This window comes from Oxyura jamaicensis, chromosome 12 (assembly GCF_011077185.1).
Source record: "Oxyura jamaicensis isolate SHBP4307 breed ruddy duck chromosome 12, BPBGC_Ojam_1.0, whole genome shotgun sequence".
In the NCBI taxonomy this organism is placed as follows: domain Eukaryota; kingdom Metazoa; phylum Chordata; class Aves; order Anseriformes; family Anatidae; genus Oxyura; species Oxyura jamaicensis.
In genome coordinates, this window is record NC_048904.1 from 17,421,272 (window position 1) to 17,441,603 (window position 20,332).

Here is a 20,332-nt window from a genome sequence, read left to right on the forward strand (position 1 = left end):
AAAACACAGCTTGGTCACATGTTTATTTGCTTCAGCTACTCCCTTTCCCTTCTGATAAATAATCAAACATGCCATCCAGAAAAAACAAAACCAGTGAGCTGGGAAATTTGATGGTCATCAAATAGACTAAGATACCAAGAAAAGCAGCCCACTGTTCCCACAGTGAGTTTTCTGCCCCACACCTACACTAACATCTGAGTAAATAACTTCAGTCACTCTTTCCATTTTCCCCATGCAATTACTCCTACTGTTAAACAAATTGTCCTTAAGGCAGTTGCAAACACCATTTTTTTTCCCTGCAAAGTAGAACAACTTCTGAACATTAAAAAGCCAGACTAGCAATATATTTTAAAAATATGTTTGTTGTACTTGCGGTTTGGCTGAGCGCACAGCTTGATTTCTCTCTCCCTTGCTCTCTTTTCTAGGAAGATGGGGTTTTACAGTTTAACGTTTTCAAGTGCGTTTGGATCTCGGAGAGGCAGGAAAAGCCTCGAGGAGGATGGGTTCCTCCATGGGGCAGGCAGCACACTTTCCTTTTCCTCTCCTGTTCGGCAGGACACCAGTGCCACGAAGGCTCGCAGAAAAAGTTACCTGCTATTTGGGTGCACTTTGGAGGGGGGAGAGACAGCCGTGAAGGATCAAGGAGCTTTTTAAGTCGCTTGAACAGAGAGGAAAGCAAACAAGCCTACGTGTCGCGACGCGGGTTAGTTACCCAGAGGGTCTGGGCTACCTTCAGACCTGCCCTGAAGACCACTCACGCACCAGGCACCAACACTGAAAAGCTGCAGCGCAAATCCCTCACACGAGAAGTTAACAACCATTCCCCGGCGTGAGCGTGCCTTGCCTTTCCTTTTGTAGTAGTGCAGGTCTAAACAATAGTAAGAGGAATGAGATAATAGCCATGCTTGTTTCAGCAGCCTGATTTTTATTAGCATGAAATTGGTACAAATATTAGCGAGGCTGCTTCGCAAAGCGGAGCCAGAGTCACGACGCAAACAATTTGAGGAAAACAAAACGAGACTCCGCAGGCTCACACCTCTCTCTCTTCCTCCCCAGAACAACAGCCACGTTTACTTTGCTTTTGCCTTTTTTTTTTTTTTTGCTTGCCACTTGTGCAAACGCAAGGGGAAGCCACGGCGCCCGGGGGGGACGCTGACCCACGGCCGCTCGCGCCCCAGAGACGGCTGAAGGCGACCGTGCCCTGCCAGGGGAGTCGGTGCTAGCCAGGGCTCTCCGAACCCGTGCCAAAAACCCACCCTTTTTGTCAACGCCGCCGTAAACAACCTGAAGCAGCGGCTCTTGCTTTAAACCTCGGCGTTCCCCTCGCCGAGCAGCCTGCCCCGGGGAAGGCAGCGAGTTAAAAGTTGAGCCCTGGCCGCAGGCTCCTTCCCTCTGCCCGCTCGCAGAGCGAATGAAGAGTTTAACAGAGTAAGCTCTTACTGTCTGCCTTTAGATTTCCGTCCTCTCGCTGGAGATGTGTTCTGGCTGTTTCTGTGAAGCGGGGGCTGAAGAATGGTAAAAAGATGTTTGAATAAACAGGAAGTGCCGTGCAGCCGGAGCGCAGGCTGGAGGGAGAAGGCGCTGGAGCACTGCCCTTCGCAGGCAGCCGCGGGAGGCTTTGCCTCCACAGTAGCGACGGCTGCTTTTATTAAACGACAAAGAAACCGCAAGAATTCCTGGGCTAATTCTTCGCCTGCGAAGTTGAGGGGTGGGTTGGGAGCTGGCAGGTAAACCTGGAGCTGGTTTTAACGCAGCGCGCCGAAGCGGAGCAACCCTGCGTTATTAAAGCCCCGTCCTCCAGCAGAAACACGCAGAACTCATTACCTCCCCGGCCAGGGGAACGGCAGCAAAACGCACACCTCGCTTCTGCATCGAGGCAAAGTCCTATCTGCACACACTGAGCTCGACTTCACCGCCCTCCGCGGCGCCCCAACTTGCCCTTCAAACCGCCCCGTGAGGCTGGCCAGGCTTCCGAGCTGGGCTTTTTTTATTAACTTCACAAAGTGAAAGACAAACCACCACCCAAAAATGCAACTGGTCTGGGGCGCGGGACTCGCAGCCAGCATCTCGGCGAGCGCGCGTTTGGTGTTCAGGCGGACGCTTTCCCTCCTGCAGAGGCTCCTTCCCCTCCCCAAAACCAACCAGCTACTTAACTGCAGCCGCCTCACTAACCGCCTCCCCACCCCGCTATCAAAGCCCTGTCTCCTGTCGTATCGGTGACACGACACAGATATTGTCAGGAGAAGTAACCTGGGGCTGGCACCCGAAGGCAGCTCGCGAAGGGCTGCGCAGCCCAACAGCCATATTCACTGAGGAGGAAGAGGATTCCTTCAGAAAATGTATCGCTGTTGTGGCAGCGCGCCGCTGCCGCTGAAGGGGCTGATTTGTTATTTCGCGTGTAGTCTTGGACTGTCTGTCATTCTGGGTGCTAATGCTCCGCTAAAATAACTCATTGGGAGCTGTCAGTGGGATGTTTACATAGGCCCCCAATCTTTTCTTCATACAAGGAAATTTTTTACTGGAATTCATCTTCTTTTGATCTCACATTCAAAGCAACAGCAGCTTGATAGACATGCAAGTCTGAAAGCAAATCCAGACGCTGAAGATAAACCGCCAGAGTATGACAGGCAGGAGCATCTAAAGCTTATAAAAATGAAGAGAACAGCATGTCGTCTGAGTATTACAATAGCAGAAATCAAGAGACATATTAGGTGGAACTGATCAGCCACAAAAACAGTTCAAAAGGCAGATCATAGAAACAGAAGACTAAGCCAGAAAAAAAAAAAAAAAAGAGAAAAAAAAATAGAAGAAGAGGAAAGATCTGCTTTGCAGAGGCATCACCTCCTCCCCGAGTACCACAGCGCTCCCGCTCCGGCACATAAACTTGAGGGGAACAACAGAGGAGGGTTTGGGCCACCCCCACCAGCTCGGCACTCCTTGCCTTAAACTCGCCGATTCATTTGCCAAGCCTACGTTTCAATTACACCTTTCTCAGAGGGAAATAAAAATAGGATGCTGTGCCTCTTGAGGCTACAGCCCAGCCCTCCAAATCACCACAGGGGTTGGGAAGCGGGGCGTCCTCGTTAGGACACGTGGGAATTAACGCCCCGGCACGAGCGCCGCCCCGGCCTTCGCCGCTCTCACCATTTTAGCCCCCAAGCGTGCCTGCTGCAGCGGGCTGGGCCCTGGGATGCTCCGGAGCCCTGCCTCTGCCGCCGGTGCAGAGACAGAAGTCCAGGAGGTGATTTTCTTTAAATCGAGTTACGCGTGCCATCAGAGCCTGCAGCTCCGCACCGAACGCGGCTCTTGCCGGGAAACAATCGCTGGAAGTTTCTGCAGAAACCCATACATTTTTAATTTTTCTCCCCCAAATAAGCTTCTTATTCTAATTGAAGTCAGCAAATATAATGAAAAAGTAATTCTCAAACAATTTTGTACTTAGAGCTGTTTGTTAACAAACACCGAACGAGCAGCAGCGTTAGGTTAAAGGGCAGCAGGATTCCACATTATAATTTAGCCTGCGGTTATTTCTGATTAAGAACACCCTCCGGGACAGCAAAGCAAGATCTTCTTTTGCAGCAGGCAGAGCTTTTAAAATTAGCCTCTTCTGCATAATAAAACCAACAGGAAAACTGTGGATTTAAAACTGTATTAAGCAATTTGAAGTGGTGTAATCAGTTTACGTCTTGCTTTCTGCAACCCAGTCAAGTTACAAATGTAAAAATGCTTCCTGGATTCTGAAAGTGTTGTAAGAAAGTCACCTTCTGTCATGCTTATGTAGCTATCTAATGTGCTAAAGGCTGATTATTTATCTTTAAACTGTACTAGTTTAATCTTTTAAGGTCACCACTAATCTGCTCCAACCTTTTAAGAAATAGCAGCTTTCAAGCCGTGCTGCTGGAATCGCTAAACCCCACGCCGAACGTCACTGTACCTGACCCATTAGCCAGAATGAGCAGTTTTACAATGTGAACGCCAAATACAAATCCCCACGTAAATTAGAAGGAAAATAGGACCTCCACGCCAGGAGAAACGTCTGTAAACAAGACCGACACCGTATTGTTTCACACAAACACCGCTCAAAATTGTCTTGCTGTTCCTCTCTCCTTCCTCCCCACTTCTCCCCCTCCCTCCCCAGTGCAAAACAGGCAAAACGTGGCTATAACGTGAAGGATCTTTGGCTGCTCTGCCTTTATCTTTCTTCTTTTGCAGCAGCAACTCCGCATGCCCGCTGCAAAGCCTCACGACGGCGTTTGGAAGGGGCCGCGAGTCCCAACCCCCTGGCAGATTATTTGTTTGGCTGCTGCACAGTGGCCCTTCCACAGCCTTCTTTTTTCCTTTTCCCCTAGACTTCTTCTGGACTTGAATGTCACAGTAGACCTTGAATGTGAAATGGCTTCAAGCTAATTGCTTTAATTGCTTGAAGATGTGCAGGCAGGTGAAACCCGATCCCCTTGGCCATTGTAGAGACCAGGAACAACACAGGAATGTTTACATAGTGGTTTGAGTTTAATAGACAGTAGAGCCGAGTTTCAGACAGCTAGCAAAAACACAGCTAATAGGTGACCTCTTAATGTAGTCCTCCTTTTTAAAAACAAAATACAATTTCATTTTATACAAGGCAATGTCCCCAAATGCCAAGGTTATCTGCTTGACTTTTTGAGTGAGCACGCACTGCGTTGCACCTGACATTTATACCAGAAACTCTATCCTGAATGCATTTTCTTCTACCTTAAAACAAAAAGCACTTTATGTGTCAGTCACCTTACAAACAGATTAGAGCTGGATGGGGTTTCCTACTAAGTGCTGTCATTTTAATTTAAAATTGAGTGTTTTTCACCACTGTCGTACTCCCCTCGCCCTGGAAGCCCCTGGCAGGGGCTGAGCCCTGAGCACGTCCCTGCTGCAGCCCCTGGCCTGGCACCCACAAGAGCCCCGCTGGCACCTCCTGGAAGGGCCAGGCCTGTTTTTGATGTCCCTGTCTGCTTTTCCACGGCTCCCGGGACTTTTCTCTGCAGAAGAACACTTCTGCAAAGGCACAGTCGGGTTTCAGGCATGGCACCAGTTGTGCAGCTCTTCCTCCTGATGGAGAACTGGAGCACTGGGGGCACTGGGAATTAGGCTTGCTTTCCAAGAACCAGGAGGCAAGTACAGCACACTCGAAACCAGCCAAAGGCTGGTGAGCAGGTATTGCAGAAGTGCAGAAAACAAAGTAGAAAAAGTGATTTTGGCAGAAGCAATAGCATAAAGGTATTTACTGTTGGTCTAGGCCAAAAAACAAACACTGAGAACAGGTAATACTCACTTTCCTGGCACAGGCGCTATTTGTTTTGTTGCCAGCCCTAAAATACGGTTAAAACTGCTTACACTGGATGAATATTAGCAGGGAAATGACATGTATCATCTCTCCGAGAAATAGGAATGAATAAACTAGCATTTCTGTAGGAAGAAAAAAGGGAAGAAAATTAGAGGAACAGGGATGGAAAGCGCACAGGCGTACGGAGGCAAACCCCGTGCGCTGCGGGTGTGAACAAGAAAGGAAAACCAGGACCAAGCCCACATCCCTGCAAGCAGGGGACATTTCCACCTTCGTCTTTGCAATTTTGCTTGGCAAGATGCGAACTCTACTACCCAGCTGAGAAAAAGCAAACCAGAGAAGGCGGGAGGCTGTTGGAGACACTTCTGGACACAAGTGCGGTTTGCAGCAAGGCGACAGGCGCAGCTGACTGTGCTCCACCTTGCCTCCTATCCCCAGTCCTCAGGAGCAAATGAGTACCAGATCTTAAATAGTACAGAACAAAGGGAACAATGGGAGCTAGGGAGCAAGCCCGGATACTTGGGAACATGCCTCTTTCTACGGAGAGGCAACCTCGCAGGAGCACAGGGACCCACAAAGTTGTCACCCCCCAGCCCGTCTCCAAAAAGCTCCGACCCCAGCAACTGTGGGTTCTCAATAGGGTTTTTTTGGGGAAGAAAAAAAAAGTTCCAAATTGAAAAAACAGTGTCAATTTAAAGATTTAGTATAAACTAGTTCAAGCCTGTGGGAGGAACACTAAGTGGAAAAAGTAAACACGGTCCCCCCGAGCAGTTCCCGTGGAAGCCGAGCACACAGCCAGTGCCTGGTACGGCGCGCTGCCCCGCGCGCTGGGGAGGTCAGCGCAGCTATGCTAAACTGACAGGTTCAGTTTACAGCAGGCCAGCACTTTGTTTGGATATACTGGCCTTGCTCACCGCCAGCTTAACAACAGATGGCTCGAAAACTTTCATTATGTTGCACAGGGCTGCACTGCAAACAATCGCCGAAAACTGTGAAAAGTTTAACTCTCTGCGAGCCGCGCGGCGGAGCGCCCGCCTGGCCAGGCGGCCGCCGTGGGCATGTGCGCCTTTAAATTAATTAAAGCAGGATGGGATGATTAATCATACCTGCGCGTGAGCCCGGGGATGCCTGAAAAAAGCACCCGCGATTTGACAAGGTCAATTCAATAAAAGTAGCATTCCAGAGGAAAATGGACTTTGACGGATGGCAAAGCTGCGTTTTAAACCTTCCTCGAGCCCGTGGCGTCAGGAAAGTTGGGGAAAGTTACCGCACAGATCCCCCGGCAGGGCTCCTCGGGAGCCTTCTGGCCAGTGTCCCTCCACCCCCAGGAACAGAGACTCTTTCCCTCGAGTTTCCACTTGCAACTTTCGCACTCGAAGGCGCGAGCAGGCCGCTGAATAATCTCACATGCAGATCTGAATGTGATTTATCCAAATCTGTGTATAATTTAAATATTCATTAAATTGATTCGATTCATATGCACCCTAATATCTTTTAGCGCTCTAAGGCAGGTTATAAATGCACCTTCCAAGGTTTAATTCCATTGACAATCTTATACACATCTCATCACCGGAATTACATTATTTTACATTATTCAAGAAACGAACAAATCTGTTTTCCACAAATGTATTTTAAAAGCTACTCTTTCCCGTTATTGAAAGAAAATTGTGTTTATTACTCCTTTAGCATAGTGTAAACTCATAAACGTCAACAGAGAGTACAAGGAAAACTGTCAACTAAATATTGTTTCCTTCATGAGCTGCTCTTCCAAGTCAATTACGCCTTTCAACTTCTGGGGCATTGTATGATAAACTGGCAGTAAAAATCATTCACATTAATATACCATGGTGCCTTGCCTGCAAAAGGTAATTAAAGAAGTAAATGACTCATAAGAATAGACATATTAGCTGCAAAATGAAAGGCAACTGAGCTGCCACATGAAAATATGTACCATTAAGATACTGCATTTTCATATTCCTGTAATCAGCTTCAGTAGACTAATGCTTATTTAATCCAGTTCTGTGCTAAGTCCATCAACAACTGTTTTTTGCTGTTTTCTCCTTGACTGAACATTATGTGCGCAGGTTTGGAATAAATACTGCAATAGGATTTTTGCATAGTCAATTGGAGAACAGGTTTTTTATCTTTAAAAAACTATTTTTCTTTCCCACCAAGAGGAATGCAGCACGGGTTACCACGAGAGCCCCCGTTTTAAGGGGTGCTTTCAGTGCCGATAGGCCCCGAGTGAAGCACGCACCCCGATCCAGCGCCCACCATTTGGATTCAAGGAACTATTAGCAGGAAAAACAAGGCTCATGACTCCATCTTCCAACCTTCCTGTCCCTCCCGTAGGAAACGCTGGGCCCTGCTAATGCGGATTTTCATTACGGTTAGGAAAAACAGACCGGTTTTCCCTTCCTCGAGCCCTGGAGGCGAGGTGGGGGCATGGCAGAGATGGAAAGAGGATCCCGAGGGGCATCAGCCCCATAGGTAGATCCCGCAGACGGCATAGGCAGATCCCACAGGCGGCATAGGCAGATCCCACAGGCGGCAAGGAGCCCAGCCCTAAGCCCGCTGGGCACCATCCCACCCTGCTAGGAGGGCAGTGGGCGCACCATGCTCAGCACCAGCTCGCTCCTAGTTTTGGGGAGCTGAAGATGCACGCAGGGCTCCGCCACTGCTCTGCGGCCATCCCACAATGAGAAGCAGCCTTTTGGTAACTGGGTTCTGCCCTCCGCTTCCCAAGGGGGCGGGAGCGAGACGGCGCAATTCCGAGAACAAAGTGCGCTGTCTCCAGCCTCCAAAATAACACCCTGTGAAACACTCCGACGTTTATAACTCATCCTGTCTGCGAGCAGTAATTAAAATATTCTTTTCATCACAATAAAGCTCTGTAAGGCCAAGATCCAAACTGCTCTGGACTGCACAGCTCCCACAGTTATTTCATTCTGTGAAGTATGGGGTGGGGTTATCCCAGCATCTCAGCTATCGCTGTGCTGCGACTGTTGACAAATGCTGACTTTTCTAAATGGCAGCCGCTGTGCGTGTGCAATCCATCCTTTATTTATCGCGCCCGACAGAGGTTTATCCTTGCAAAAAGAGATCTTTCAATAAAAATCTTAACGCGGTGCTTTGGAAACTGCACTGTACGTTGCTTATTTATCACTATCGATACAAAATTGCCTAAGACGTAAGAGGTAGGATCAATCATTATTTAAACTGCATTATTGCTTCTCCATTTGAGCAGACATCACTTTGTACCCGCAATTAATGAGCTCTAGTCCTTTTTCTAATTAAGGAACAAAGGTTCTTGTGTGCAGAGTATAGAGTGACACTGTCTAGAGAACACACATTTAAATAGAAGAGAATCCTTCTAATTACCTTAAAATAGGATTTTTAATATCCAGGAGCATAATAGGATCAAGAAATCAGAGCATTTCCAACAGCATTTACAAATAAGTCATTACAAAACACTGCTAAAAGGTAATAACGTATCCCTAAAAATAACGGGGCCTTACGGAAACCAGCAGCGAACACTTCTGTATTTCTGTAATTAATCTCTGTGCATTGATAGAGTGAAAACGCAATCCAGAAATTGTTTTATGTATGTGTACGCACAGAGACGAAGCCAAAAAACATAAAGAGGAATCAGCTACCAGGCACAAAATACTTCAGATCGGGCAGATTAGGATCCAAACACATAATTAAGAAAGTCAGACAAGTAACCTCGCTTTCTCCAGTAATTAGGGCTGTTGGAAACAGGATCCTGGCTCTGAAAGTGGTACGAAATGCCGCACTCCTAAATAACCTGCACTGCTGGGAAAGTATACTTGCTATCAAGGGCAAAGCTGCTATACACTGAGGTAACAGTAAATGACAGACTGTTGTTCAAGTCCATTAGCTGCTATGTGATAGGAGCACATTCACTAGCACACGACCTGTGAAAAATCTTAGATCTCTTTAAATCTTTGAATTGGATTGCTGCATTAATTCTTAAGAACTGCAATCCTTCAACCAAGTCAAATTACCCTCATTAACAGGGGAAAAACTGCCTCTGCAATAAGTTAAAAAAAAAAGATATTTATTACCTATAATCACTTTCACGTACTTCACCTGGGAGCGTGACAAACTGGGACAACAACTCGGGAGGCTGGTGGCGGTGGCACGGAGGAGCCGGAGCCGCGCCGTGCCCGCAGAGCCCCGCGTGCGTGCACGCTCCTGGGCCGCCACGCGGCGTAAATGAATGCGCCTCTTTGGGGGAAAACCTCAATGAATGTTCTAAGAAAAGAAAAATCACTAAGAATAAGCATAAGCACTGAAGCGATCTGCGTGTGTGCCACTGAAATAACCGCAAAAGAGGAGGGGAAATTCTTCAGTTATTCAAGGCTTGATTAGAACACTACTTCGTAATTAGGCATGTTACAAGTATTGTCATCAACCAGAAAATTCATGTACTAACTAAAAGGTCTCAGAAGCTGGCTCTAGCCTTCTATTCATTAACAACATCTGCTATTAATGTTTAACCCTCATAAACATGCACAAAACGTTCAGCATTCAACAAAGATTAAAAATAAATATTTTGGTGTTCTGTTTTATCCTTGCGGTGATCTGCGCAGTTCTGCGAACATCACGGAGAGCTGAACCGGCCATAGATAACGGAGAAATATTTGTTCTCTGTCGGAAAGAAGATATTTCTTTCCCCACTCACTGCCTCCCCGCGCTTCGTATGTTACAGCTACCGAGCCAGGCCAGCGCAGCACAATAAACAGCAACACATGGGCAGAGACGCACGCGCGGACACGACGGCATCAGCCGTTCATTGCAAAGCTGAACCTCCCCAGAACCACCTTCAGGTTTAAATTTTCATCTTCACGTTTCATTGTTTTTAATAAATTCATTTTTTTTCTGCTTTTGAAAGGAGCGCGCCTGGGTGAGACAGGGTCACTGCGAAACGGGGAGCTGAACGGGTCGGGGGGAGTGAGGAACGGAGTGAGGAACGGAGCCCCGACCCCTTCGCCTCCATTTTACTGCTCCGAGTCCGATGAGAGCCCTGATCTCGCCGTCAGAGCCGACTGGGCAGATCTCTGGAAGAGCCTTTGGAAAGACTCGTTTCCACCACCGTGGTTTTAATGTAAGCATAACAATCTGCTTGCACAGGCTCATTTACAGCGCTGAGACGGAGCCGAGCGGCGAGCTGACGTGACCCTCTGGCGACTGCCAGAAACCCCTTCCACCACCCCGGGGTCCCCGTCCCTGTCCCACCGACGGGTGTCAGTAGCACAGACCCTGTCCCAGTTGAAGCCAACACCGCTGCCGACACGCGGGATGAAAGAGGCCTCGACTCGACCTGCGCACGCTGCTGGTGCTGGCTCGGTGCTGGCCCTGCATCCCGCAGAGGTGGCGGTGCCCGAGCCGGGTGGGCCACGGCACAGCCCGCAGCGACCTGCCCGACGTCGCTGGAAGCCGCGGGAGCCCCGAGCTACAGACCGAGGCACGGCAGGAACGAAAAACGCAGCTCTTTTTGTCTTCAAACATGACATCCATGGCGGATCCGCTGTCTGCATGTTGCAGCGCGCTCTATTCTTAGCACCGTGCCTTTTAAAGTTAGGCCCATTATTTTCTACGGTGTATCAAGATCAGTATGTATAACATATGCCATATTGTTGACACTTCCCTGGATGTACTGCATGCCATATGCCTAAAGCACTAAAAGGGGTGATGAACAGAGTGGCAATACTGAAAGGAGAACAAGATACACCGAGCATGTTGAATGAATTCAGTTATATAATTCAGCCAATAAGGGTTTCCATACATTTAACAATCTCCTTTTTTTTTTATCTCCCTCCCTTGTATAAAAATGCATTTAACAACTTTCCGCTGTGAGAAGTTAGCACGCTGGACACGTATTCAAAGCAAACGTTTAATCACGGTGGGCCCACCAGGTCTAAAAGGTATACACGTAAAGGTAGATCATATATAAATAATCCCACCGATAAAACAAACAACAACGGCCGATTCAAACATTTTAGCAATAAACTAAAAAAATAAAGCACAGTTCTGCTCCTGCTTCTCCCTGTCCTCTATTTTACCTCCCATAAATCTACCACCCCAAGTCCCATTGCTAGAAGTAGGGAAGATGTCACCTTGCCCATCTTTAAAGGTTTATTTACTAGTTTCCTCACTAAGAATTATTATTCGAAGAACCCAGAAACTAATGCTCTCTTACACCACAGTATTTTTGTCCAAATCTTCTGGAACGGATTATAAAATTGAAATGTAAGTAGGAACACAGCAGAGCTATATTTATAACACGACCGCTGCTCTCCGGCATCTGATACGTACACATGTGTATCCTCATTTCCATGCAATCCCTCCGCACACTCTAACGGGTACACTGGCTGCAGCCTCGTCATTAGGAAAAAAAAATAAAAGGCACTAAAAAGGAACTGACTCATCACCGAGAACGGTTTTGACAGCACTTGCACGCAGAGACCTGGCAGGAAGGTTCGAGCCGTTCGGTTCACCACTCGCGACCAAGTGCAAGTGACGTGCCCCGAGCCGAGCACAGCAACACCGGGCAAACTGCGCAGACACGGGCTGCGAGCCAGGCTCCAGCCACGTACCTGCGGGCAGGGAAGGGTGGGGGGTGGCTGGGATCAGGTACCGCTACGGGCAGCTCCAACCTACCAGAAGGGCCGCGGGCGCAGCGGGTCGCTCTCCTGGTACCCACAGAGCACAGCCGCCCCGCACGGGCACGCTGCTCGCGCTCCGGAGCTAAGGACGCCACGCGAAGCCGAGGCGTCCCCAGCCTCTGTCACCATCCACCCACAGGCGATGGATCAAAGGGGCTCCGGGAAGATAAGGGGAATCCATTTTAATTTCAAAACGTGAAAATTCCGGCACGGGAGATCACTAAAAAGGATTAGTTCTGTTATGCTCCAGTGGTGTGTTGAAGGGGAATGTCGCGTTTTAAATATATATGCATGTTTGTATTTATTTGAGGAAGCATTAGCAGTATAAAGCAACGCAGGAGGAACACGGGATTACTTGTTAAAGTGGAAGGCAGAATCCTCTTTGTGAAAAACATCAAAGAAGAAGAACACATGCTGATGTTTAAGGACAGCCTATGTCCAACACAGAACATCACAATTCAAAAATCACAAAACAAAACAAACAAAAAATTTTGCTTTTCATTTTTTTTCTTAGAAACAAACCTTGCATCGACTGCTGACCAGGAATTAGCTGGCACTGCCAGCTGGGAGCAGTGGTCGTGCAACCCACCAGCCAGTACCTGCATAAACAATTCTAAGCACAAATTGCACCGTCAAAATTAGGGAAGTGGAAGTTTTTTGAGTGGAAATGCTTGCACCTCATCAGCGTCAGGCCAGAAGGTAAAGGGGAACACATGTCCCACGAAACCTGGAAGGAGTTAGGGGGGCTATTTTAAATGTATTCCTACGTGAACTGCTAGGGAAGTACAGCTTGGCTTCCCAGCGGTCGGTGCATGCAGTGAGCTGCTGCGGGTGCCTAACGGGTACACCCAGCCCCAAACCCTCCCCGAGCTGCTCCTGCTGGCAGCGCCACCGCAAGGACACGCAGCTCCCGCTGTCCCTGGGGAGAGGCGACACAAAGCAGGACAAAAAATCTTCCCCTTGCAGCAGCCCTGCCAGTGCTGGTATCCTCACAGGGTACCAGGAGCTGCCATCACGGCCTGGCAGTGGCGCTGGGCTCGTGCTTTCAGGGCTCAGCACAGCCATGCCAGCGCTGCAGAAAGCCTTGTACCTTCTGCTCTCTGCCCCAGGGCTGGCACAAGCCGGGCGTCATCCAGCTCTCCACTAGCTGCTGGCTGTGCGGGTTTGATGATGGCCTTCATCCAGTTCCTTGTGGACTGCTGTCCACACGGGAGAGTCACCACTTGACGCTGGCACTTGAATTCAGCCCCGTCCGCAGAGGTCCTCCAGAAGCCAGGTGGAGACGTGAGGACTGTGGCTGTGCCAACATGCCCACGGTCCTTCAGAATTAGCCCCACGTAAGGCGAGAAAGGCTAACTTACAAGGCTAATTAAAACACCTCCGGTGTTTGTGCTGAAACAAACAAACAAAAAAACCACCAAGAAAACCAATCCCAGGCACAAGCAACAAAAACAAAAGTAAAAAAATCCCCTAACCCACCCTGCGGTGAACTTTGCTTCCTTTTTCTCGCCGTGCCGGTGACGTTCGCAGGAGAGCTGAGGGTAAAAGGGCATCGCTAACATGGCAGCTATTTAATTCCACCCGGCACATCCCCGGGACCTGTAACGAGCGCCTGCTTCCTACCCATCAGGCCATTAATCACCGTGACTCCTAAAAGGTTCGATTCATGTGCCCACTCAGAGAGCTCATGAGATGCCTGATAGTCATATGTCATTTGAGAAGGGAACAGAACTGTATTCTTTTCTGAACTGATGGAGCTCCTATTACCAAGAGACTCCCCCCCATGGGAGCAACCAGAAGAGAGAAATGAAGGAGAGCTGACTCAAAGCTCTGCCTCGCGAGCACGCGGAACGGATGCACCAGGGGAAGAGCTGCGGGGAACCTGCCCCTGCCTCTCTTTTCCCAGTAACCCAGGGAATCGGGATGGATTTGGAAAGCGGTCAAAAGTCTTCGTTACACAGGATCCACCCTGGATAGAGGGGCTGCCCTCAGGCAAAGACTGCCCTGCTCCTGGGCTGAGAGCAGGGCAAAAACAAAGCAGGGTTTTGCCATCTTACAACTCGAGCACTCGAGCCACTTGGGACTGATGAACCTCGCTCCCCTCGAGGGAAGGGACCCCACGCGCACCAAGGTGACACCGACGTGCCGAGTGCGCTCGTGTGTCCTTCGCTTCTCTCCACGTCCATCGCTTCAAAATCACGACCCTGAGCTGCTCACTCCCCTAAACGCCCGGGGCCTGCCCCGCTGGGAGACAGCCCCAGCACCCTGCCAGGCACAGCAGCCCTGGGCCCAAGCCCAAAGGCACTGGGGGTCCTGGTGCCAGGGGGAGCCGGGCTCTGCTCCCTGCACGGCCGCACCGTACAGCACGTCCCCGCACAGGGCTGAAGCACGACACGTGCCTCGCCTGACAGTGCCGTTTCCTGGAAATGACAACTGAAAATAAAAGGGTACCAAAAAGGGAAATACAAACTTTTGCAGCTTAAAAAAAAATATGGTCATATCTCTCCGCAGTTGGTGGAAAATCAAGAACAAACAAGCCTCCGTTTATCTTCTTGCTGGTTTTCTTCATTTAAATACTGCTCTAACAGATAAACTAAGAGATACTGCAGACAAAAATATAAAAACCTAAAGATACCTCAGCAATTGTTTCACCTCACCATCAATTTTAGGAATGTTACCCACGTTCCTTTTTTTTTCGCCCCTGCAGGATTCAGCAGTGACACATTTTCCTCAAACTGGATAGCGAAGGCAAGTTTCAGCCAGGCTGGCACAGCCGCTGCCGCCTGGTGCTTGATCTTTCTCACTGGCACCTTTTGATCTCCGAGGCTTTGGAAACACTAAGCCGAACTGATCTCCTGCTGTAATTCAGAATTACCGACTCACAGCACTTTTCAACACTCCGTACGTCCTGGCCTGCTGCTTCGGAGTTCGCATACAGTAGGAAAATGCCGAAATTTGTTAGCCAATTGAGATGTTTTCATTTTTTTCCCCCTTCTCCAGAGTGCTACAAAAACCACCTTGAGCTGCTGCTGGTACCGGAGAGCCAACCCCGGGACACGGGGCACGCAACACCAGAAGCAACAGTCATGAACAACTAACATACGAGGAGCTTTGAATGTTTAAAGGCAGAATTTGATGCCAAAACCCTTTTCTCTGCCTGCTTACTGAGCATAACTAAGCTCCAACACTTTCTGGTCCTCTCCTCATTATAATCAGTGGATTTACAAATTGGTAAATCCTTGTACTCAATTTTTGGTGCTGAAAACCAACAAACAGAAAGGAAAAAGAAGCGCTCCTTTTAATCTTTAAGCAGATGTCAGGTCCCTGCATGGAAACATTTCAGTCCTTCACCCATAGGTCCCACTTAACAGGCTCGTTCGATTCTTTTTCGCTAGGACATCTCATCCAGCTCGTTTCTGTTTTTCCTGCCCACACACGCGTGCTCCACGAAGGTTGCCTGGTAGGGAAGCATCCAAGATACCAACATCCCACCGAAACAGCCAGCTAACGCCGCCCTACACATGCTCCAAACCAGCAGGTGCACGGACAGACCAGTCTCACCCCAAAATGCCAGCCCTGAATACTGCCCAGACTTTGGAGAAGTCCAGGTTCAGATCCACAGCCGCGTTTTGCATCTCAGGTTTGTATCTAAACTAAATAGAAGGATTCTCTTGACTTCTTCCAAAGAATAGTCTTTTAAGACATCAGACTCAAGAACCAATAAAAAAGGTAATTTAACAATATCTCTAGTGTGTCACCAATCATTTAAAGGGCCTTGAGGCTGCTGCATTCCCACTACAGTACAGTAGCTTTGCCACCCTGCTGGTTTTCAATTGACACCCTCTGTGTTGATATTTTTTTCCGACCGAAGCCTGATGGTGTGTTTTAAGCTTGCCCCGACAGCTGATGTCCTCGGCCGGTGCCACCGCTGCGTCCCAGCGGCAGCTCGGTGGGCAGGGCCGGGGCCAGGCACGGCTCTTCCCGAGCCTACAACAGCGGGGCAAGGGCTCCCTGGCTCCGTATTGGCCACGGTGCAAGGCTCAGAAAGGAGAACAACCTGAAGTTAGATGGAAGAAGCCAAATGGGGGTAATAAGGAGGGTCTTGGATAGGATCCCATAGCACTAGCGGTGCTCAGTAATTCGCCAGGGTATCCGCTGCGTGCCGGCTGATCCAACCCATCCTTACAGGAAAGCAGGAAGAGTAACCTCGAGGATGTTCCGGCTGTCAGAGCCTGAGGACAGCTCAGAAGAAGGAATACCTGAGCCAGGCTGTGAGCAGGACTGCCATCAGTGGGGCCCCGCAGCCCAGGCGGCGCCCAGCGGCACGCCAGCCCTGCCTGCAGGGCCCCGTGGTGGGCACGGCTCCTCGCGAGGGGCTCCAGCATCACCTGCGGGTTTCCTCATGGCCATTACTCAGCCTAACCCACCGTCCTGTCCCCCACCTTTCCCTTCTGACCCAGAACAGCAGCAGCGGGTGTTTTAATTAACCGAAAAAAGAGACGGGGAGGAAGCGGGTGGACGACCGCCTCTTAACGCACACTTACCTGCTGCAAGTGAAATCAATACTTGTAAAAAACAAACCCCTTCAGAAAGTTTGCCTTCGCAAATACTATAGCATAGCGTGCCACCCACTTCAGTAATAAGTTTTCAAATGGATAACTGCTAAATGAACCTATCTGCTAAAGGAATCAGGTTTTGTGCACTCCAGGGTTATGTGTTTAACAGGCTTCGATACTTCAATGAAAAATTGAGGTGGCAATGATTTGCAGACTAAATTAATGTTAAATACTTCAAAGAACTGGACAAACAAGTCAGCAGCAAAAATTTTATGGGTTCACTTCCTTCAAGGGAACTTAAAGAGCCAGCATTTTATTGCTGTGAATTCTAGTCACTCCTTTTACCCCTCAGCATCTGTTTGAAATATGTAGTAGACAATTGCTTTTTTGGCTCTGACTCAGGTGGTTGAAATACAGGACAAACAGACTACTGTATATAAGCTTTCCTCCAGCAATGAAAATTTTTATTAACTCTCTTGCATAGCAAACTCGGCTGCCTAGCTTCCAATCCCTATAGAATCATCAAGGAATGTGGCTAGTTATTAATTCTGGTGGTCAAGCGTGGGGTGGATACGTCGGGGCTCGTCTGCAGCGCGTAACCTCACGTTTCAGGGGAAAAAAAGTACAGAGGGAAGGAAAAAAATAAGTGAGTTCTGTTTAGTTCATCACTCGTATGTGTAAAATTCCAAGCTAAATACTAGCTCTGTGCATAAATATGTCAGCCTTGTCACAAGCTGCAGCCAAAGAAAACACAGCCGTGGTGGAGGGGTGCAGAGCTACCCTCGGAGCCACGAACTCGCCCCACCTTCAGTCACCGTCTCAAACGCGGGAGGTTCTGCACACAGGTGCTGCACAAAACCCACCTGCGAGCCCTGCTCAGAACTCCTCCGCTCGCCCCACCCAGCTGAAGGACCGGGGGAAAGAGAGAGCACGGATAAAGGTGCGTAAAAGGGAAAGGAAGCCCTTGATCCCCGGGAGACCTGCTTTATTTAGAGGGATTCCAGCCACTTGCGACCCTTGGGCTCGTTACTTGACTTGTGCATCCCCGACACTACCTATTTATACCTGTTCTGCAGTTAGCACTTCTGCAAAGCTTTTGATCAGCAAGAAACGATGCAAGATGATTTCCAGCATTTGGAACTGTCTTCAAGTTGTGGTTATGGTCTAATTTGAGCAAATTTTTGGCTGTTGTGGTGCACTACAGGTTGCTTTGAGCCTTGCGTTGCATTTCTAGTGTCATAAATATCTAATAGCAGTGGTCAGCGTTTTAAAATAAACACTTGCCACAACCTCCTTCTTATATTTTCTATAGAAAAAACCTCCAACTGACTGACATCCCACTGCTCTGTAGCTACCACCAATTTCTGTGTTTCTAGTGGATACTTAAATAGTAGATTATTAAAGGGCTGGACTTGGTTTAAAGTTCCCCTTCAGTTTTGCTACGTGTTTGAGGAACAAGGCAACAGTCTAGAGCTAGCAATCCGCGGTCTCTATTTGCTCAAGCCAATTTCCACACGGACGAATTCAGTAGCTGAGGCGAGCCTGCACCCCAACGTCACAGATCAGGGAACGCAACAGAGAGGTCCGACCTTCTCCGCTATTTGTGAGACGATGCCCGGGAAGAGCCAAAAGGCATCAACGACTGGGTCTCGCACCATCCTCTATCACGTGCCCTGTGACACTGAATCTCCCTGGTCTGGCACACCACAGCACAAAGCACGGTCCCCGTACTGCTTCCAGGCCACCACCAGGTCGGTATCTCCTTGAGCGTTCGTCTCTCTTCCAGTTTCCCCAGGGGACAGCCCAGAGGAGGACACTTCTCATCCCTTCCCTCCAACTGCAGTTGCTGAATGAGAAGAATGCAGCTTGGCTCTCGTCTGTCCTGCTTCTTACTGCTGGTACAAAGCCGAGTTCCCTTCCAGCTCCCGCGCTCCGTTCCTCCAGCAGCGCAGGCTCTCCGGCACCTCGCTTCATCTGGCGAGCACCCGCGGCGCTGCTGAACGTCAGCCAACGCAGGCAGCGCCCGTGAGCGCGCCGGCCGCCTCGCCAGCAGCTCCCTCGCACACGATGTGCTCTTGCGAGCACCACATGTGGCTCCGAGGCGGTGGCCAAACAGCCCCGAAGCGCTGCAGATGCGCAGCCTCGTGGACAGGGGACTTCTGCACGTCACCGTGCCCAGGTCGCTCCTGGGAAGAAAACTGTTGGCAGCTGGAACCCGCTGGGGCAAGGGATGTCGGGCCCTGCAGCCCTTAGGAGGCCACCCCAAAGCCTCTCTTGAAGTGAAGCCGGCCGTGTGCCGGCTCTGGCCATTGTCACATTTCCCTTGGAACACAGGGACACAAAGGCACGGTGCTCCAACCCGGCCGGGAGGTGCGCTCGGAGGGCTGTGAAGTCCACGCGATATTGTGCAGCGAGCAGCCAACTTTTGTCCCAGTGCAGATAAGGAAAGGAAGCAGATGCAAAGTACCCTAGCGTATAACTTGTGACCTTCCTCAATACAGGGGATGGCAGGAAGTCCACAGAGATACACGATGATCATTCAGAGAGCCCCCAGTCAACCATCTTGTCCTTCCAATGCTGTACTCCGGAGTGATGCCTACACGTAACCAGACACAGTCCCAGATGCAGAACAATCCATAAACTTTCCCAGTTAACAGGCAGCATTTCTGCTTGAGCGTTTCTGGTTTAGCATGACATGGCCCAGAGCGTGCTCCCCGGGGGTCTCCAGTCACCACAAAAGGCTCCCCCCCCCCCCACCTCGCCAGCTCCCTGGGCCCTCCGAGGTGCCTGTAGGAGTCCTCTCCTTGCTCCACAGAAAGTTGGGCTCATCTGTGTCTTAGGGCAAATGAAGCACTAGAGAGAAGTGCCAGATTAAATACCGTACCTAACTAGCTGCTCCTATCTCCCATCTAACTAGCTGCTCCTGTATCCCACTGCATCGACGGGATGTGATGGGATGCAGGAGCAGCTGGCAGAGAGAAGTGGCATGGCAGGCTAGAGCTGGGCTACTGGTCTTAGCAGCAGTCCTTGGCACGCACACACGCTTCTGAAGGGCAGCAGCGAGCTTCAGAATATCTCAAAATTGTGTTCTGGCACACAGTTTCTAGCACCCCCTTGAAAAACACAACCAATCTCTGAGAAACCTGCCTGCTTTGCTCATATTCCATTTTCTGCATAAAAATGTGCCCTTTTAATTTAAATGTTGCCACCTGTCATCTTCATCCTTTTATTTTTGTTGCCTCTGCTCCTAATTCTCATTTAAAACGAACGTAAATTCCCCCGTGGAGCGGGCTGGGTGGCGGGAGGAATTTGGGACGCTGGGCAGAACCGCGCCAGGAGCTGCCAAGCAGCGCACGGCCTCGGCTCGTTGCGTAACGTGATCAGACTTTCCCCGATAAAACGCCACCTTCGAACAAGAGACCCCAAATAACACGCTTTCCCTGAAATATCCGGAGTCTGATTCATCTGTTTTACTCCTGCCTTCTGCTGGCTTAGCACCACCAGCAACAGCAGCGGCGTTACACCAACGTGAAGCTGAAATAAATCCACGGAGAGACAGACACACTGCAAACACACAGAAATTAATGCGCTTTTCACTGCTCTCGGTGTACAAACACACAGGATTTTTTTTCCCTTCCCTTCCTCTCTTTCTGCAAGTTGCTGGCTATCGCTCTGCGATGTAGATATTCCCATCATGCCTCGGTGCTTTCCAGCCCCATGATGCCCTCACTTTTGATTGTGTAGATGAAGTTGAAGTGCACAGGGTA

General features: G+C 49.5%; 1 protein-coding gene across 11 annotated transcripts in view; it reads right to left on the bottom strand.

Moving 5' to 3' along the window:
- The window catches only part of FOXP1 (forkhead box P1), a 365,602-nt gene that overhangs the window by 119,954 nt on the left and 225,316 nt on the right, over window positions 1–20,332 (bottom strand). The window contains exon 1 of one of the 11 annotated variants that reach the window (XM_035338134.1): window positions 1,441–1,707. The exons of the other annotated variants lie outside the window; for them this stretch is intronic. The gene's annotated coding sequence lies outside the window, so the exon portion shown is untranslated. Of the gene's footprint in view, window positions 1–1,440; window positions 1,708–20,332 lie in introns of those variants that run through there. 11 annotated transcript variants of the gene reach the window in all.